At 41.0% G+C, this 8,835-nt stretch overlaps 1 long non-coding RNA gene across 1 annotated transcript; it reads right to left on the bottom strand.

Moving 5' to 3' along the window:
* Window positions 1-1,425: 1,425 nt before the first annotated feature.
* On the bottom strand, window positions 1,426-2,803 carry LOC138851579 (uncharacterized). Its single transcript, XR_011391285.1, has 3 exons — window positions 2,689-2,803; window positions 1,889-2,260; window positions 1,426-1,555 (listed from the first exon to the last, which is right to left on the bottom strand). It is a non-coding gene; the product is annotated as an uncharacterized lncRNA (long non-coding RNA).
* Between the last annotated feature and the right edge of the window lie 6,032 nt (window positions 2,804-8,835).

The following is an 8,835-nucleotide window of genomic DNA, read 5'->3' as shown; positions in this document are numbered from 1 at the left end:
TGGATGAAATGATGGAAAAGACAAAATATGCGTACCAAAGAAGAGTGTGAATTCTGAAAGGGAAATTAATATATGCATCAAGTGTAAACAATGAAATACCCAAGTGAAAAACACTTATATAAAGGGAAGCAACACTTAGGTGGATTTATAGGTTTGATAAAAATATACTAGAGTTAAAAATGTATTTAATCTTAGCAAATGTTTTGAGAGCAATAGTGTTGAATTAAGTTATAATATGCAAGAAAGACGGTAAAGATTTACACAAAAAACTTGGTGTTAGATAATGTTGTGTGATGTCACCTGTGGTCTTAAAGACGTGTGATGTCACCTGTGGTCTTAAAGACGTGTGATGTCACCTGTGGTCTTAAAGACGTGTGATGTCACCTGTGGTCTTAAAGACGTGTGATGTCACCTGTGGTCTTAAAGACGTGTGATGTCACCTGTGGTCTTGGTCTTAAAGACGTGTGATGTCATTGTACTTTGCTCAGAAGACAGTATATACAGAGTAAGCCATCATGTAGACCAGGTGTCACTCTAAACACAGCTTTATTAACACATTATGTAAAACTCTGTATATACACACACACACACATACATGTGTGCGCGCATGTATGTATATATCCGACCTTCAAATTCATTTACGAAACACCAGAAATAGCTATTATTATAAATTTGTTATAGTTTTCATAGAGGAAATTTAGAGATTTGAATTTGATACTTTTTCATACATAATAACATGTACACATGACATTCGTGAACACACAAGAACAGGTACATATGACACCAATATACAATAACACGTAGATATTACATTCATTTATACAAAATAACATGTTACACACGACACACAGTCCTCCACTAGTGTCTCAAACGTGTTCATCTTTATATATTTACATATTTCACATAGAATGTCGCTCACAAACACATTTAAACTGCTAAATAAGTTAAAAAAAACTTGTTCTCAGTATAAATTCATAGTGTAACATAAGAGGAATTCCAAAATTGTAATTAATTAGCCCCCGAGGTGGCCGAGCTGTGTACGAGCTTCGTCTCGTCCAGCTGGTCTACGGTTCCAGGCTGTCTTGGTGGATGTAATTACTGGACGCAGTTTACTGTGTGTCCCCTCCAGTAATTCCACCTACCTGGACAGTCACTACCGTAGACCAGCTAGACAAGACCAAGTTTCCATTCAGCAAGGTCACTGAGGGTGGCAACCGCTGACTCTGGGGAAGTGGGGAAGGGAGTCCACTCAGTGACACAAGTGGATTCCTGGAGACACTGATCCGGGGAAGGCACCGCCGACCTTAGGTAAGTGGGGAAGGGGAAACATCCGGGAGCGAACGGATGGATTCCTGGATACATGAGCTTGGGGAAGGTTGTAGTTGAGGCTGACCTTAGGTAAGTGGGGAAGGGGAGACATCCGGGAGCGAACGGATGGATTCCTGGATACATAAACCTGGGAAAGGCATGAATACCAGCAGTTGAGGCTGACCTTGGGTAAGTGGTGAAGGGAAGACATCCGGCGGTAGACGGATCGATTCCTGGATACATGAACCTGGGTAAAGCAAGAATACCGCTGACTTTGGGGAAGTGGAGAAGGGATTTCCACCTGAGGTGACACCAAGTGGACTCCTGGAGACACTGATCCGGGGAAGGCACTGACCTAACTCGCTGACCTTAGGTAAGTGGGGAAGGGAAGACATCCGGGAGCGAGCGGATGGATTCCTGGATACATAAACTTGGGGAAGGTTGTTGTTGAGGCTAACCTTGGGTAAGTGGGGAAGGGGAGACATCTGGGGCGAAGGGGATACATGACATCTGGGAGCGAGGGGAAGTGGGGAAGGGAAGACATCTGGCGGTAGACGGATCGATTCCTGGATACATGAACCTGGGGAAAGCATGAATACGTGCAGTTGAGGCTGACCTTGGGGAAGTGGGGAAGGGAAGACATCCGGCGGTAGACGGATCGATTCCTGGATACATGAACCTGGGTAAAGCAAGAATACCGCTGACTTTGGGGAAGTGGGGAAGGGATTCCACCTGAGGTGACACCAAGTGGACTCCTGGAGACACTGATCTGGGGAAGGCACTGACCTAACTCGCTGACCTTAGGTAAGTGGGGAAGGGAAGACATCCGGGAGCGAGCGGATGGATTCCTGGATACATAAACTTGGGGAAGGTTGTTGTTGAGGCTAACCTTGGGTAAGTGGGGAAGGGGAGACATCTGGGAGCGAGCGGATGGATTCCTGGATACATGAACCTGGGTAAAGCAAGAATACCGCTGACTTTGGGGAAGTGGAGAAGAAAGCAAGAATACTAAGTTGAGGCTGACCTTGGGTAAGTGGGGAAGGGGAGACATCCGCAGTTGAGGCTGACCTTGGGGAAGTAGGGAAGGGAAGACATCCGGCGGTAGACGGATCGATTCCTGGATACATGAACCTGGGTAAAGCAAGAATACCGCTGACTTTGGGGAAGTGGAGAAGGGATTTCCACCTGAGCTCCTGGAGACACTGATCCGGGGAAGGCACTGACCTAACTCGCTGACCTTAGGTAAGTGGGGAAGGGAAGACATCCGGGAGCGAGCGGATGGATTCCTGGATACATAAACGTGGGGAAGGTTGTTGTTGAGGCTGGGGTAAGTGGGGAAGGGGAGACATCCGGGAGCGATGGATTCCTGGATACATGAACCTGGGGAAAGCATGAATACATGCAGTTGAGGCTGACCTTGGGGAAGTGGGGAAGGGAAGACATCTGGCGGTAGACGGATGGTTTCCTGGATACATGAACCTGGGGTAGGCATGAATACAGGTTGGTGAGGCTGACCTTGGGAAAGTGAGAAAGGGGAAACATCCGGCGGCGGACGGATGAATTCCTGGATACATAACCCTAGGGAAGGCTGAGGCTGGAAGGCAGAGAGAGAGAGGCGAGGCTGACCTTAGGGAAGTGAGGAAGGGTAGACATCCGGGGGCCCACGGATGGATTCCTGGACACATGAACCTGGGGAAGGCGAGGGGGGGGGGGCGGACCTTAAAGACGAACCACTGGCCTCCACGTGGCAAGGTCTGGTAACTCAGAGATAACTCTGAGGCTGACAGTGGTCGCAAATTATTAATGTTATTATAATTCAAGATTTGCTAATTTGGATTCAAAAGCGTCTACCAGGGTGGTATTATTTCCAATCCAGCCACTCTCATAGGAGCCACGGTAGTGTTCTTATTTTGTTCATTCACCGGAGTTAACATTAATAAAAATAACATTAATAAAAATATTGTTCTTATTTTTGATTAACACAACAGAGATAACATTGCAACAACTAGAAATGGCAGTAATATATGTTTGAGAGTCGTTGAGCGATGTGAAGATGACAGGTCTCCTGGGTACACATGTCTGGTACTCTAACATAACGTAGGTCATCTGGAAAAGACCCGGGCCGGGACAATACCGTGGGTGTTGCTGGAGTGAGACCCAACAGTTAGGTGTCTTCAATCAAAAACGTTTCGCCTACACAGTAGGCTTCTTCAGTTTAATATAGAGGCAGCAGCAGAGGCAGTGAATGTAAGGCTGATGTAATTATAATCATGCGTGATCCCAGAAAGGTATCCCCGTATCCCCGTGATGCCCAGAAAGGTAATCCCAGAAAGGTATCCCCGTACTGCATAAACCTTATTGTTCATCTCTGTTGCTGTACATTTTTTCTTTGCTACTGTACTGCATTTCTGTACTGCACTCTACCGTTCTTTTGTTTTAATTTTCTGTACTGGTCGTCTCTGTTACTGTACTCATTCTTCTGTGTTACTGTACTGTACTGGTCTTCTCTGTTACTGAACTATATTTGTTCTTCTGTGTGTCTGTACTGGTCTTCTGTGCTACCAGTGTCAGGGGAACGCCTTCCTATTGAACAAAAGAAAGGAAAAATAACAAATGAATAACTTGATGGATAATAATTATGTTTTTCTAAGGATTTTAATTAAAAATAAATAAAATAAATATTGGCCGCTGTGGTTCCAGTAGGATGTTGGGACATGAGAATCTTATGCCCAGGATGGTCTTCTGATGATGTTTTAGAAGAAATGGTGTTGGTTATCCTGGGTGGCGGTGTTCGTCCCATGTTCTGAAAATCCTGTCACTACTTGGTTGTATCACCACAATTCAGATTTTAGAGGTGAGGAGTCGTAATGTCCCACTACGTCCTGTAGACAGGGATCTTGCTCCAATTAACTAGCGTCTACCCTGGTTGACCAGGTCAGCAGCAGAGCTGATAATAAAGAAAACACTGGTTATATAAGTGTTAAATAAGTATGACATTGAAGAAAGACAAAGGCTGGTATTCTACTTCAATGTCATGACTTGTAACCAGGTAAATTAGTATCAATGAACAGAAATACTCCTTGTAGATCACCGTACCTGATCATGAGAAGAGTGGAGGTGAAGTTATTCTTCAAACTTCAACCCACACCAGGTAAGGTTAATACTACCAGGAATAGAAATTAAAGCAACTCAGACGCTAGGAACTGAAGTTTAGCCTCTGCCCACTAGATGGAAGAGTGGGCGGTAACACGCTAGTGGTTCCTGGGTGTCTGAACAACCATACCTCCCACTTTTTTAAGTTTTTTTTCCTCAAAATATCCCCTTTCCTAAACTTATAGTCGGAAGCAGTATGTTAAGTTACAGAGGGAAAAGTACTATGTACACCCTCGGTTCAGCCAATCTGAGAAGTGGTTTTCCGAGTCATATATATATATATATATATATATATATATATATATATATATATATATATATATATATATATATATATATATATATATATATATATATATGAACAACTTTAAACTTATAAGACTGGATAGCCCATCTTAAGAGTCGGCTACTTGAACCTTTGAAGTTTTCCAGGTACATCAGTGGCTTGCGATCTGTTTCAAGCACAAAGGGTTTTCCATATAAGTAGTAGTTGAACCCACTTACACCCCATACCAATGCATAACATTCCTTCTCCACAGTGGAGTAGTTTTCTTCCCTCGCAGAAGCTTCTTACTGGTGGAAGATATAGGGAAGTGAATCTCATCATAATACTGTAGTGGAACAGCCCCGAGTCCTGAATGGAAGGCATCCGTTTGGAGACAAAAGACTTTATTAATAACTGGTAATTTTAGAACAGGAGGATTGGAAAGTATTCTTTACTTTGTTCGAAGCTTTCTACAGCCTCTTCAGAACAAACAAGAGGTTCCTTTACATACTTTTTAAATAGTCTGTGAGAATGGAAGTCAGACCTTTTAAATTATGTACAAAAATTCTCTTTTGAAATTTACTGACCCAAGGAAACTTCTTAGCAATTTTGTTTTGTAGTTAGGAAGGAGCTTTCTAGAACTGCTTTCGTCTTGTTAGGAAGAGGTGATAAATTACTGTCAGAAATAATAAACCCGAGGTATTGTACTTTGAAATAGCCAAGAAAACACTTCTGTGGTTTGATTGTAAGGCAATGAGCTCTTAGTCTTTTTAAAACCAGCGACAGTGTAGTAAGATGATCCTCCCAGACATAAATCATGATGTAAATATTATCGAAATACACTGAAACATTCTTGAGGTCAGAAAGGAATATTCTCATAAGCCGGATATACGTGGCACACGCGGTGACCAAGCCGTAAGGCACTGTGCGATATTGCATTAGTCCTTTATGAGTAGGGAAAGCCGTTTAGAGTCTGGGTGTAATGACACTTGATGGTACGCTTGTGAGATGTCTAATTCAGAGAAAAATTTACAGTCATGGAATTCATACAAGTCATGATCGATTACTGGCATGGGTTCAACGTCCCATTTAGTGATAACATTTAATAACGAAAATCTTGAGCCAGTCGGTAAGAATTGTCTGGTTTCTTAACCATGACAACTGCTGAACAGAAAGCTGATTTAGAAGGTTCAATGATATTTAACTTTAAGAGTTTGTCAACTTCGTTATCAAATGTTTTCCGTAAGTGAACCGCAACAGGATAGATTTTCCGTCTTACTGGTTCATGAGCTGACAATTGAATCTTGTGTACAACGGTAGTGGTAAGTCCTGGGATCTCTGTGAATATGTCAGAAAAGGTATTTACTATGGCATTTACTTGAGACTTTTGTTTAGTAGATAGTTCACTCTTGATGTTGATGTTTGAGTTATTAGTTGGAGAATCAACAGTTAAGATATCTAGTAGTTCCTTCGATTCTGTGCGAGACTAGTGATCTATAATACAAACTTTACATTCACGAGAATCATGACTGTTAGACAAAATATCTTCATCGAAGGAGTTTCAACGAAGAATAACTTCTCTACGGTGGAACAGTTCCAAAATATTGACATGTTACATTCGTTCTTTACCCTTGACATCCAAGAGATAATCTACCTTATTACAGAACTTTACTATTTTATTCGGTCCGCTCCAGGAAATTAACAATTTGTTGGATTTATCTGGTAAAAGAACTAAAACTTCATCGCCAATATTAAATTTACGCTTGACTCTTTTGGTCAATATAGGTCTTGTATGTTTCCATGGAAATATTCAAGTTCTTGACAACTAAATCAGCGGTTTCTTCTAATCTTTCTCTCAGATCTAAAAAGAACTGATAAGTGCTTTGAACTTCAGGTTTAATATCTTTGGACCACAGTTCATTCAAGATAAATAGAGGTTCACGAGCTTGTCTCCCATAAAGCAATTCGAAAGGGGAATATCCAAGTGAATCACTTGGAATCTGACGCATTACAAAGAGCACATGGTAGATAACTTTACCAGTCAGTTGGCTTAAGGAAACAAAGTTTCTTTAATATTGACTTTAGGATAGCATATTGTTGTTACAATTCCACTCTTGAGAACTTCTTCCTGCGATTACAATTTGACTCGCTTCTATTGTAGAGGACAGAGAGTTTTGGTATCCTATTAGGTTGATCGATCTTTAGTTGATGCATTATCTACACAAATAACCTGCACATAGAGAGGAACTTACGACGACGTTCTGGTCCGACTGAAACGTCGTCGTAAGCTCCTCTCTTCTATGTGCGGGTTATTTGTGTATTGTTCCAGTCACGGTATTGTGCCTTTTTTTGTTATTTAATGCATTATCTAATTTATACTCGGTGAAGAGACAGTCACTCGCATTAATATTTTGGCTCAACATTTCTTCAGAAGTACTAAGATTTTTCTAATATGAGATGGAAAATTTTCAAGCCTGGATGTTTTGGATCATTTATTTATGAGGTTATTTGTTTTTTCAAGATGAAAATGATGAGCAACATTACCAGTCTTTTTTCTGGTTATTTTATTTATTCCTTTCCAAGCCAAACTTAAAGGGGTAGACCTGTCCAACCCACTAACAAATTGTTCCCATTCCTGGAACATTCTGAGCAGGTCTGGGGTTCTACATTCACGGTATGCTTTACCAATCCTCCAAGCTGCTCCATGTATTAAACTGGGTAGCTGTGGATCATTTTCTTTCCCACTTGATCTATGAGCACAGTCTCAGTAGTGGCAACTAGATCATCGTTGAATTTTTTGTCTGCCAGTGGGCTCGTAATTCTTATACCATTGATTCAAGTGGTTAATAAAGTTATCTCTGTGTTCTAGGTTTAAAATTGCTGGAGATATGATCAAGATTGACAGTTGTGAGTCTTGGGAAGTGATCAACTAGTAGATCATTAGCAATGACAGAGTCATGCATCGTACATAGTATATTAAATCCATGGCACAGAATGAAGACGACAGTAAATCAAGTAACATCCTAGTGATATGATTCAATGTTTTTTCTGTTCCTGTAGCCTGGCTTTTGGCCAGGCTTACTTGTTGAGTGTTTGTTCAACCAAACTGTTGTAGTTTATCCAGCTGGTTTCTTACGTAGACATCATACTAGTTTAACAAAAATACTATCGGCCTATGTGACTTAAGGATAATTCTTAGCTCTAATTATACAGCACACTGGATTTAATTCCCATCTTCGCTACCCAAAAATAAGGAGCTGAAACTAAGTCAAAATCACAAACGAACACAGATTTGCGGGTACGAAGATATGTGATACCGACACAAAATGCAGTCACTTAGGACAAGTTTATTGACACTGTTTTGGTCCTGGGGTCGTCGTCACATTTCCAATAAACTTATCCTATAGGGAATTAATTACTGAGAAGTTATGGATAAGTGCAATTAAGGATTTAAACAACTTACTGGTGGAAGATGACACTCCTCCAAAAATCTTTACAGAACTTAAGTGGTGTCACTGACACCATATTCTCCCGCAATGTTGACAATAGGAAATTTTTCCTCCCAAACCATATGGGGCGGAGGCCTAGAACAACAAATAGTTCTGAACCTACTCTCCATACACATGCAGAGTATTATTTATATAAAATGGGCTCTAATATTACCATAGCTCGACATTATGTTAAATATTAATATCAGTGCCAATAAGTGGACGGTATTTCAGAAATTTTTCTAGATCTAATAGGATACATGCACTATTATTTAATAATTCTTTAGTCACTAAGGAGTTATCAGGATGGTCAATAATACAATAAAAACAAACCATAAAATACCGTCCATCTAGGTTTCGTATTAATGTGTTGCAACGCCTGTCCCAAGTTTTACCGTGCAGGTTATTTAGCTAATTACTATGTTATATGTATTTAGTGTACATTTGTAAGATATGTATATGGGAACTGAACCCATCGGCATGTATACATAGACATAGAATGTGCAGTGTGAGAGGTGTCAGTGTGTTGGGTGTGCAGTGTGAGAGGTGTCAGTGTGTTGGGTGTGCAGTGTGAGAGGTGTCAGTGTGTTGGGTGTGCAGTGTGAGAGGTGTCAGTGTGTT

This window comes from Cherax quadricarinatus, unplaced genomic scaffold, assembly GCF_038502225.1.
Source record: "Cherax quadricarinatus isolate ZL_2023a unplaced genomic scaffold, ASM3850222v1 Contig1079, whole genome shotgun sequence".
NCBI classification, from domain to species: domain Eukaryota; kingdom Metazoa; phylum Arthropoda; class Malacostraca; order Decapoda; family Parastacidae; genus Cherax; species Cherax quadricarinatus.
The sequence above is the reverse complement of the archived record's forward strand: the minus strand, read 5'-3'. Positions and strand labels throughout refer to the sequence as shown.